This window comes from Pinus tabuliformis, chromosome 5_2, assembly GCF_031772625.1.
Source record: "Pinus tabuliformis cultivar Carrire ecotype Pingquan chromosome 5_2, CPIR1, whole genome shotgun sequence".
Lineage (NCBI taxonomy): Eukaryota > Viridiplantae > Streptophyta > Pinopsida > Pinales > Pinaceae > Pinus > Pinus tabuliformis.
This window is the reverse complement of record NC_142306.1, coordinates 634,271,220-634,283,685: the sequence shown is the minus strand read 5'-3', so window position 1 is coordinate 634,283,685 and position 12,466 is coordinate 634,271,220.

Here is a 12,466-nt window from a genome sequence, read left to right as displayed (position 1 = left end):
AAATTGTTTTGAATTTGAGGCTTGATTATCTTGGGGTAAACCTATTGTAATTATGCTTATAAGTCGCATATGCCGAATTTTGTGTTGTTTATCTTCCAAAATAATAATAATATGTTAATTTTAGGTCATTGACTAATTAGATGTCAAATTAAAATTTTGGATCTCTTATATAGGAAAAGGGACTCTTTGAGTATGGATATTCGACTATGGTTTATCGATTGGTGATTTCAGGGCATCACATTCGTTGTTTCTTCTAGCACATTTCTTGCTCTATTCTGTGCTGCCATCCATTTCTTGTGTGAGGTAAGCATTTTGAAACTAAGTATTTACTATATTATTAGAGTGGAGTTTGATATATAAAGTTACATATTTTTTCAAATTCAAGGCATTAGTAGCAGGTTTTCTTGTGTTTCCCTTCAAAGCAATTCAACAAATTTTATTCTGCATACATGCATTAATTTTTCTCTAGAGATTTTTCTATACGAATAGACACTCTAGGATTAAATAGAAAGTTCATGAGATTAGAAACTGAAAATTGCATTCAAGTCTTATGTGATTAACAAGAATGAAAATTTTTAAATCAAGGTAATCAATTTAATGGGCATAAGCACCTTTCTATAGCAAAACCATTTTCATATAAAAACCATTTTTATGTTTAGAAGTCTAAATAGCGATTGAATTAGAAATAATATGGACATGCTTGGAGACATTATGCACTTGGTCAATAGTATTAAGTTTTTTGATATAGACCTTGTGAGGGATCATAACATATAATTTTTTGTTACTTACTTCCAAGAGTTGAAAATTTTGGGGACAACTACGACCATCATTATTATACACAGTAGCTGGTGGGGAGTTTCTTTGTTTCTTCGAAAACATCTTAATTGAAAAAAATTATTATCTGAAGTGTTTACTACGAGTATGTCCCTACTTCAAGTCAAATTTATAGTCGCTTGTGAGTTATTTGCGATGATATTGGGTGAAGCAGCGATAGGATCTACTTGTCAGAGGGGTGAGAAGGTTCATAGTATTCTTCTCAAATTTTATTTCAATTTCCACTGCCATAATGAAAAGAAAGAGTGGTGTATGATGTGAGACATTCTACTAAAGGGTTGGTCAGTAGCTTCATAGTATTTTCCTCTCAAGTTTGGTTCCAATTTCCACTATCATAATGAAAAAAAAGTGATTTTCCCCCCTTCAACCATAGTGTATGATGTAAGACATTGAACCGAAGGACTGGTTAGGTAGATTCAAGGGTCAATGATCTTCTCCATTGACGATGCAAAGTTGTGACTGGGATTATATCCTATCGGTAAACACAAAAGTTGTTTCATTTAATGTAATCTATACATCAAATACCATTTTTCTTATCCCTCCTTTCCCCCTAATCTACGACCACAAGTTAGGTATTTTGTGCTAAGAGTCAAGATAAAACATACATGTTAATGATGTGCAAGATGCAAAATCTAGTAGTCCTCGAAGCAAAGGGGCAAGTAAAATATGCTTGCTTCTTCATAGTTTATTAGTCTCGAATACCTAATTTGATGATCACTTTGTAGTGTTATTAATTTGTTCTCTTATTTATTTTTAATGAATATGGAAATTGGGGGAAAACCACTTTTTTGAACGAATAGATGAGTTTGGAAAACCTTCCTAGTTTTTGAAGCACGTCCTCACAAATGTAACCGAATAGTATAATTGCTTAGAGGATGTTTCCTTTATTGCAATATGAATACTAAAAATAGGTTTAGAAAAGAATACCAAAATATGAATATTGAAACAGGTTTGGAAAAGAATAGTGAAATATGAATATCTAAACAGGTTTAGAAAAGAGATTTGTGTATTATTTATAAAAATTTTAAATCTTTATCTGTTTACTTTAGAACTAGCACACATATTTTTTGAGATGTCATGGATTCCAGCCTCTTTCATTGTGTCTAAAGCACCATTGCCATTCCCAAGCTCCCATTTAGTACTATAGGAATCCTATTAATGCACAACATCTAACACCAAAGAAGCCTTTTATAAATAATGCAATGCAAAAATTTAAATGAAAGGCAATAAATTTAGATGGGCATAGGCCCTTTCATTTAGGAAGATTTAATGAAGATCCATTCAATGAACACATTTACTAAGTGCCAATTTGGAGATGTTAATGTTAGCTAAATAATTTCATACGAGCATAGAAAAATCATTTTGTTGTTTATAAGTCTAGATAACCATTAAATTAGAATGAATATGGTATGTGTATGTGGATTTATAGACCTCTCACTGCTCTATGCAAGCTGTGCTAGCTGTCTAGTTGGGCCTCGTGGAGGACGTCATCACACAGGTTCCGGAGGACGCCGTCACATATGTTCCATAGCACGCAGAGGATGGCACGACGGGCTCCATTGCGGCTACTAGTTTCGACAAACATATATATATGCGTGTGTGCGCAGCACTGCAAATGGGCAACCCATTACCTTGTCTTCGGCAATGCGATTTCACTGACCACTCTATATTCTGTGTTTACCAATGGGTCATTTTTATGTATTCACTTACAATGGAATATTTGGTCCATGTGCGTTTATATATTTTCCTATGCATGTTCCCGCTGAATGCAAATGATTCATCTCCTCGCAGTATTTATTTAATAGCTATTCAATAACTTATGGCATGGTACTTCATATTTCTTCTTTAAATGATAAATTCAATTACATTAAAAATAATCATCATTTTTTTGATCGGAGAAGAACTTCCTTCTAGCTCACTTGTCATCACTTGATCCATGTGCGTTTATATATTTTCCTATGCATAATCCCCCTGAATGCAAATGATTCATCTCGTCGCCATATTTTTTTAATAACTATTCAATAACTTATGGCATGGTATTTCATATTTCTTCTTTAAATGATAAATTCAATTACATTAAAAATAATCATCATTTTTTGATCGGAGAAGAACTTCCTTCTAGCTCACTTGTCATCACTCTGCACCGTTGCATTATAGGTTAGACTATTGGAGGATGTTCACTCGTTCCATCACGCAATGGTAGTTGGAGGTTGAGTATTAGGTCTTCTTTACGTATTCCACAATACTGAAGGAACCGATTTGGACTGAAAAGGATAGCAATTAGACTGTCTATGGCATTCTCAAAATGGAAAGTGTGAGAGCAAAGTTATTTGTGTAATACTATGTTCAAAGAGACCTTTGCATTTTAACTACTCCAAAGGGGCTTCGAAGGAGTCAAAATGGCAAGAAATAGAATTTAGAACACAATCTATAACTTCATAACTAATTAAATTTCTCTTTACATAAAACATTACCAGCCTAGATCCATCTTAAATACAGATTTAACATGAGACAACATAGATTCATCTTAAATACATTTTAAATACAGATATAACATGAGCCAACATAGATCTATCTTAAATACAAATTTCACATGAGCCAAGAGAGATCTAATTTTTTCACTTGTAAATTTTTTTATGAAGAGAAATTATTTGAATGTTTTGTGTAGTTATTTATTAAAAAAAAGGAAAAAAGAAAAAAAATTGGGGGACATAGCAAAATTTCAACTTTAATAATAAATAGATAGTGTTACACATCATACTTCTGTAGAATAAATCTCTTAACTCAATAAGAAACCAAATATATAGACAAAGTCACTCTACATTGCCCGTCCAAAACTTATCTTAAACTTGATATTCATATCCTCAGGTTTTCTTCTTATTTTCTGTGCTTTCATATATTTGTAGTGAAGTTATATTTAGTGAATCATTCTGAGAGGTTTTAATCAAACAATAGGTTGGGTTTCCAATTATTTATTTATTTCATTTTAATAGAAAGACTATGAGCCATTTTTATGTATTAACTATGTATAGTCACCCACTGTAACTTACAATGGAATCATTGATCCATGTGTTTTTATATATTTTACTATTTATGTTCCCCGCAAATCAAATGATTCATCTCCTCGTCATATTAATTTAATAGCTAATATATAAATATAATTATAATAATAATTCAATTATTAACTCATAGCAAAGTACTTCAAATTTTCTATTAATCTTATAAATTCAATTACATTAAAATTAAAAATCATAATAATAAATGAAAATAATTTAATTCTATAGCAGCAGAGTCTACCTTGATAATCTACCAGCTTTAAAATTATAATTATAATTATAATTATATATATATATATATATATATATATATATATAAAATCTAAAGCAAATAAAAAAATAAAAAATATGTTTAAAAACATTTAAATATTTTGGCCTCTATAAATTTTGGCGAGAGAGCACCCAGCAACCAGAAAAGAAATGGATCAAAAGGGTAGCGGGTCAGGAACAACAAACCAACGACGATGATGTTGTGTAACAGGAAGAATGAACTGAGACATCTTCAAGATAAATTGTTTCATTCTAAACTTTTGTGATGTTTTGCACATACTAGTTGTTAGGCATTTTCCATAAAGGTCACAGTAGGAATCTCTTTAAAACAACTCATAAAAAATGTCATAGGGATAGAATCTCGATAGAAAGTACACGTGGCTCGAGGGGTCGCGTGAAATTATCTCTAAGTGACATGTGGCCGTTAGTTTTTGGGTGTTTTGGAAGGCCAAGTGGACCTTCTTCAAAGGACATTTGGTAGCGATGCAGAAAAATAGGTCACACACAAATGATGTGGCAACTGATGTGGTAGTGACACAACAGGTGAAGCTTGGGATCTCCATCAGGGATTGGTCTTTTAAAAGGAATTTAGTGTTAATTTTTTTCATTTGTTTATGAAGGTGGGTCATGGGCCACCGCCCACTACCCCACTGGGATGAGAACAAGCAATAGAGACTCCACGAACGGCAAATAATGGGTCGTTGATTGAGGTCGGTTCTTATAAATATTATAGGTCAATGCGTTTATCAAGTGGTTGATTACATATCTAAGGGGTAATGGGTTTGGTGCATCCAGTGAGTTGGTACTCACAAAAATTGATGTAGTTAGTGGCTGAAGCTTAGAATTATATCATAATCAAAACACAAGTTGTGGTTTTTTCATGCATATGTTTACATGTTTACTGTGTTCAAAATTTTATGTGGTCAATAGCTTTCTATACACATTTGTTTAATTAATTAAATAAATAAGTGTAAAAATTTGTAGAATAATGATCCCCGTGCCTTTTTAATATTCCTTGATTCCCCACACTTAGACCATAGCTCACTCGCATGGTGCAACTCATTCCCATCAAGGGGAAGTTAACATAAGCCATAAGAGCAAGCACTATCTTGAAATGAGGACTAAAAGAATAGGCCATGATCAACCATATTGTTCTATAGATACCACATAGGTCCCACACCATTACATAGATCAACTAAGCATACCTAATACAATATTAAGAGAATATGAAGTGTAACAAAAATAATTTAGGTAAAAATCGTTTCACAAACTTACCAATCATAACAACCATTATATATGTGTATGTGTGTGAGAGACCATACAAAAAGATTCAAAGTCTTCAATTTTATCTTTATAATCAATCAATTCCTCTTAAATTAAAATTTAATAAATGATCTTCCCTCTATTACTATCATTTAAAAGTAAAAAACCAAAAATAAAACCCACATAAAAAGATATCATATTCCATGCCAATTTTCCATACTTACGAGAAAAATAAAAATATAACCAGATTTTAGGATCTTTGCCAAGCTTACATGTCTTGTGGTAGTTAAGGAATCGGCTTTTATTGCATGTTCCTCATTATTACTTTCAATAAAAATGATTGCACATATTTTTTTTATGCCTCACTTATCAATTCAAATCATTCCATTTTCATTGTTTTCATCCAAATATTGTGAGATTATTCATTCTACTTCATATACCTCAAAATCCATTCGATTTATGCATTTTTGGATTCTTTTAGGTTTTTCAAAGGATTTAATATTCCAAAATTTGAACTTTCCCTCCGTGTTTCTAATATAGAGAAAATGAAAAACCTACAAGGTAGTGAGTTCATTTCATAAGTATTTAGGTATAATTTAGTTCTGTAACTTAGGAGTCCATTAAAAAAAAACAAGTCATGATTTCAATTTTATGTAAAAAAAATCGAACTAGCTAATAATTAAGTTTATAGTAATATTAATATTTGGGTTTATTATATTAATCAAGTCATTTATAATCTTAGGGTTTATAGTATTAATCTAAGGATTTAATATATTAATCTTAAGATTTAATATTAATCTCTTAAGGTTTATAATTTCAGTTTTTATAGGATTTATATTATTAAAAATTAATATTAATAATATCAAAATCGATATTAATATTAATAAAGTTGTATAATAATAATAATAATAATAGTAGTAGTAGTATGGTTGTGAAATCTATCCAATGTTGTAATGTGACATCACAAAATTAGTCAATGACATTTGTTAATGTGGTTGACTATACTTGAGAATGTTTGACAGTTAACATTCTTCAATTCCAATCAAACATAATCGTGTATTATTATTACTACTAGTACTATTAATAATGAATATTAATAGTGAAACATAGTTCCTTATTGCTATTATTGACTAGTATTAATAGTGAAACATAGCCAACCACATTAGTCAACAAAGTCAAACTAGTCAATGCCAAAGTAAAAGCCAACTGCGTCATATTGCAATATTAAAAAAATAATCAACCAGATTTATTAATGTGGTTGACTATGTTCGATTATATTTGAAAAATAGAGTAAAAGACAATCAAAAATAGTTAAAGAAACTCAACCATATTAAATGTTTAAATAGTCGACAACTATCTTCAAATTTGGTCAAGCATAATCTCCTATTACTATTATAGATTAATATGCATAATCAAAGATGTTTTGATGTTGGAATGGTACAAATGTTTATCCAATGTCACATTGTGATAAACATTGTCACAATCTTACATTTTATTGCAATCTATCCATCGTTGCATTGCGACATCACAAAATTAGTCAATCACATTTACTAATGTGGTCAACAATGTTCGACTATGTTCATTAACTATGTTTGAAAGCAAACTCTCTTCAACTTAAATCAAACATAATTGTCTATTATCATTACTGATTAATATTAATAGTGAAACACAATCAACCACATTAATCAATCAAGTCAAACAAGGTCAACATTTATAGTCATTGTTTAAATTATTGACCATGATCAAACATCGTCGCAATCTTCCATTACATTGCAATTTATCCAATATCACATTGCGACTTTACAAAACTTGTCAAACACATTTACTAATGTGGTTGACTATATAAAATTATGTTTGACAGTGGACACTCTTCGACTTCAATAAAACATAATGAGCTAGTAATATTATTTATTATTATTGATAATCAAATATAGTCAACCACATTAGTTGAGCAATGTCACCCTCTATAGTCAATATTTAAATAGTAGACCATGATGAAACTTTTTCAACCCTATGTTTACCTTATTTAACAATAGTTAACCTCATTCACCATATTTAACATTCAAGTTTATAATATTAGGAATTTTAATGTGGGTTTCTAATAACGAGTTTAATGTTAGGGTTTATAATATGTAGGGTTTAGTATTAGGGTGTAATTTTAGGCTTTATAATATTGGGTTCAATATTCGGATTATAATATTAAGGTTTAATATAGGGTTTGAAATATTAGATTTAATAATACTCGGTTAATAATATTTAGTTTTATAATATTAAGTTTAAAATATTGGGTTTTAATATTAGGGTTTATAATATCACAATTCATAATACCAACCACATGCACAACCACATTGTAATTTATCCAATGTCATATTGCAACATTACAAAATGAGTCAACCACATTTAGTAATGTGTTTGACTATGTTCGATTATGTTTGGTAGTTAACACTCTTTAAATTCAATGAAATATAATCAAATATTAATATTATTGATTAATATTTTTAGTCAAGCATAGTCAACCAAATTAATCAAATAATATCACCCATTATATTCAATGTTTAAATAGTTGACTATGATGAAACTTGGTCAATGTTGTGTTTACCATGTTTAACCATACTCAAACTCATTCAAAATATTTAACATTTGGGTTTATAACATTCGGTATTATAATATTAGAGTTTAATATTCGGGTTTATAATATTAGGGTGTATAGTATTGGGCTTAATATTAGGGTTTATAATATTATGGTGTAATATTTGGGTTGATAATATATAGGGGTTTGTAATATTGGGTATAAGGTTAAGGTTTATAATATAAGGTATTTAATATACATTTTATAATATAAAGGGCTTATAATATTACGATTTAATATAATAGTTTTGATAATGTTATAATTTTATATTATGGTTTATATCTATGAGGGTTTCAATGTTCATTGAAACTTACTCACTTAGTTAAATATTTAACTGATCCTTACTTATATTAAAGCATTACTATTAAAACCCAATAAGAAAACCTAATACTAATATTATTATTATTATATTTATATATTAATTAATAATAGTATGATAATATTAATATAATAATATTAATTATTATAATTATAATATAATAATACTAAAACCTAATTATTATAGTTATATATTAATTAATATTGATATTAATATTAAAATTATAAGGCTATCATACAACTAATAATCTTTAATGTGGTCGATATTCGTCGATAGTCGAATATCAACCACATTTATTAATGTGATTGTGCTAGTTATATTTCAATAATTAACTTATTTCTTAGTTGTTAATATTTACTATTAAACCTACAAATTCGATTACATTATGTATTATCTAAATCAATTAAAAAAATTCTTATTGTAAAAATATTTTATATAGTTTCACCATTTTACATTTCAAACATTTATTTAGTTTTAATCTTTTGTCAAACTTGTTTGAAATCTAGTAAATATTTGTTGGGATTTTAAGTTTCAACTATGTAATTTACACAATCCAAGTGTTTAGAAGTGAAAGTATGTAGAACCATAATAGATCAATCATAAGTAGGATCTCCCAAGAACTAAGAGGGATCAAATCTATTGAGGTGAAAACTCATTTTCAACCTTTACACTCTAAAAAAATGTCAACATCTTGAAAAATTTGATCCCTCTCAAAACTTGATAAGTCCAGGGTTAAAATGAATCTATACTAGATTATGATAAATGTGTTTTTCAACCATGGAAGCGACAATGGGAGAGGTTGCCTTTTGCCTCGATAAACAAAATGAGTCACAATTCTCTTGGCGATTGGGTATTTTGACCAATAACCAAGTTGAATATGTAGCACTATGGCATGTCTTATAAGTGGAAACAACAAAAAGAATTCCCAATAATTTAATGATTGGGGATTTAGTGATCGTGGTTCTACATGTTTAAAAAACCACAAAAATATCAACTACCACCCTTCCTCCCATAAAATTTTGTCAATCTGTATAGGTATCTAAATTTATATTTTGCTACACTAACAAATAAAGGAACCACTTTGGAATAAGGGTTAATGTAGAAGGGTCAAAGTTCAACAATTTATCTTCCCTTGTCACGATGATTTTGGAACTATATTAATCCTGCAAGTATTATGGAAGGGTTTGTTCCAAAAAAATAAATTCAGATCTAAGGCCTCTATAAAGCCTCTATAGTTTGAGATAATATTCATAATATTGTCTAAAAAAAACTATTTTGAATTTGAGGCTTGATTATCTTGGGGTAAACCTATTGTAATTATGCTTATAAGTCGCATATGCTGAATTTTGTGTTGTTTATCTTCCAAAATAATAATAATATGTTAATTTTAGGTCATTGACTAATTAGATGTCAAATTAAAATTTTGGATCTCTTATATAGGAAAAGGGACTCTTTGAGTATGGATATTCGACTATGGTTTATCGATTGGTGATTTCAGGGCATCACATTCGTTGTTTCTTCTAGCACATTTCTTGCTCTATTCTATGCTCCCATCCATTTCTTGTCTGAGGTAAGCATTTTGAAACTAAGTATTTACTATATTATTAGAGTGGAGTTTGATATATAAAGTTACATATTTTTTCAAATTCAAGGCATTAGTAGCAGGTTTTCTGGTGTTTTCCTTCAAAGCAATTCAAAAAAATTTATTCAGCATACATGCATTAATTTTTCTCTAGAGATTTTTCTATACGAATAGACACTCTAGGATTAAATAGAAAGTTCATGAGATTAGAAACTGAAAATTGCATTCAAGTCTTATGTGATTAACAAGAATGAAAATTTTTAAATCAAGGTAATCAATTTAATGGGCATAAGCACCTTTCTATAGCACTATTTACTGATAATCCATTCAATCAACACATTGACCAAGTGCCAATTTGGAGATGTGAATGTAAGCTCAATAACCTTATACTAGCATATAAAAACCATTTTGATGTTTAGAAGTGTAAATAGCGATTGAATTAGAAATAATATGGACATGCTTGGAGACATTATGCACTTGGTCAATAGTATTAAGTTTCTTGATATAGACCTTGTGAGGGATCATAACGTATAATTTTTTGTTACTTACTTCCAAGAGTTGAAAATTTTGGGGACAACTATGACCATCATTATTATACACAGTAGCTGGTGGTGAGTTTCTTTGTTTCTTCGAAAACATCTTAATTGAAAAAATAAATATCTGAAGTGTTTACTAGGAGTATGTCCCTACTTCAAGTCAAATTTATAGCCACTTGTGAGTTATTTGTGATGATATTGGGTGAAGCAGCGATAGGATCTACTTGTCAGAGGGGTGAGCAGGTTCATAGTATTCTTCTCAAATTTGATTTCAATTTCCACTGTCATAATGAAAAGAAATAGTGGTGTATGATGTGAGATATTCTACTAAAGGGTTGGTCAGTAGCTTCATAGTATTTTCCTCTCAAGTTTGGTTCCAATTTCCACTATCATAATGAAAAAAAGGTGATTTCCCCCCTTCAACCATAGTGTATGATGTGAGACATTGAACCGAAGGACTGGTTAGGTAGATTCAAGAATCAATGATCTTCTCCATTGGCGATGCAAAGTTGTGACTGGGATTATATCCTATCGGTAAACACAAAAGTTGTTTCATTTAATGTAATCTATACATCAAATACCATTTTTCTTATCCCTCCTTTCCCCCCTAATCTACGACCACAAGTTAGGTATTTTGTGCTAAGAGTCAAGATAAAACATACATGTTAATGATGTGCAAGATGCAAAATCTAGTAGTCCTCGAAGCAAAGGGGCAAGTAAAATATGCTTGCTTCTTCATAGTTTATTATTCTCGAATACCTAAATTGTTGATCACTTTGTAGTGTTATTAATTTGTTGTCTTATTGATTTTTAATGAATATGGAAATTTGGGGGAAAACCACTTTTGTTGAACGAATAGATGAGTTTGGAAAACCTTCCTAGTTTTTGAAGCACGTCCTCACAAATGTAACCGAATAGTATAATTTCTTAGAGGATGCTTCCTTTATTGCAATATGAATACTAAAAATAGGTTTAGAAAAGAATACCAAAATATGAATATTGAAACAGGTCTAGAAAAGAATAGTGAAATATGAATATCTAAACAGGTTTAGAAAAGAGATTTGCGTATTATTTATAAAAAATTGTAAATCTTTATCTGTTTACTATAGAACTAGCACACATATTTTTTGAGATGTCATGGATTCTAGCCTCTTTCATTGTGTTTAAAGCACCATTGCCATTCCCAAGCTCTCATTTAGTACTATAGGAATCCTATTAATGCACAACATCTAACACCAAAGAAGCCTTTTATAAATAATGCAATGCAAAATTTAAATGAAGGCAATAAATTTAGATGGGCATAGGCCCTTTCATTTAGGAAGATTTAATGAAGATCCATTCAATGAACACATTGACTAAGTGCCAATTTGGAGATGTTAATGTTAGCTAAATAATTTCATACTAGCATAGAAAAATCATTTTGCTATTTATAAGTCTAGATAACCGTTAAATTAGAATGAATATGGTATGTGTATGTGGATTTATAGTCCTCTCACTGCTCTATGCAAGCTGTGCTAGCTGTCTAGTTGGGCCTCCTGGAGGACGTCATCACACAGGTTCCGAAGGACGCCGTCACATATGTTCCATAGCACGCAAAGGATGGCACGACGGGCTCCATTGCGGCTGCTAGTTTCGACAAACATATATATATGCGTGCGTGCGCAGCACTGCAAATGGGCAACCCATTACCCTGTCTTCGGCAATGCGATTTCGCTGACCACTCTATATTCTGTGTTGACCAATGGGTCATTTTTATGTATTCACTTACAATGGAATCTTTGGTCCATGTGCGTTTATATATTTTCCTATGCATGTTCCCCCTGAATGCAAATGATTCATCTCCTCGCCATATTTTTTTAATAGCTATTCAATAACTTATTGCATGGTACTTCATATTTCTTCTTTAAATGATAAATTCAATTACATTAGAAACAAGTAAGGCTGCGAAGCAGCTAGTCCCTGCACGTAGTTCTATCT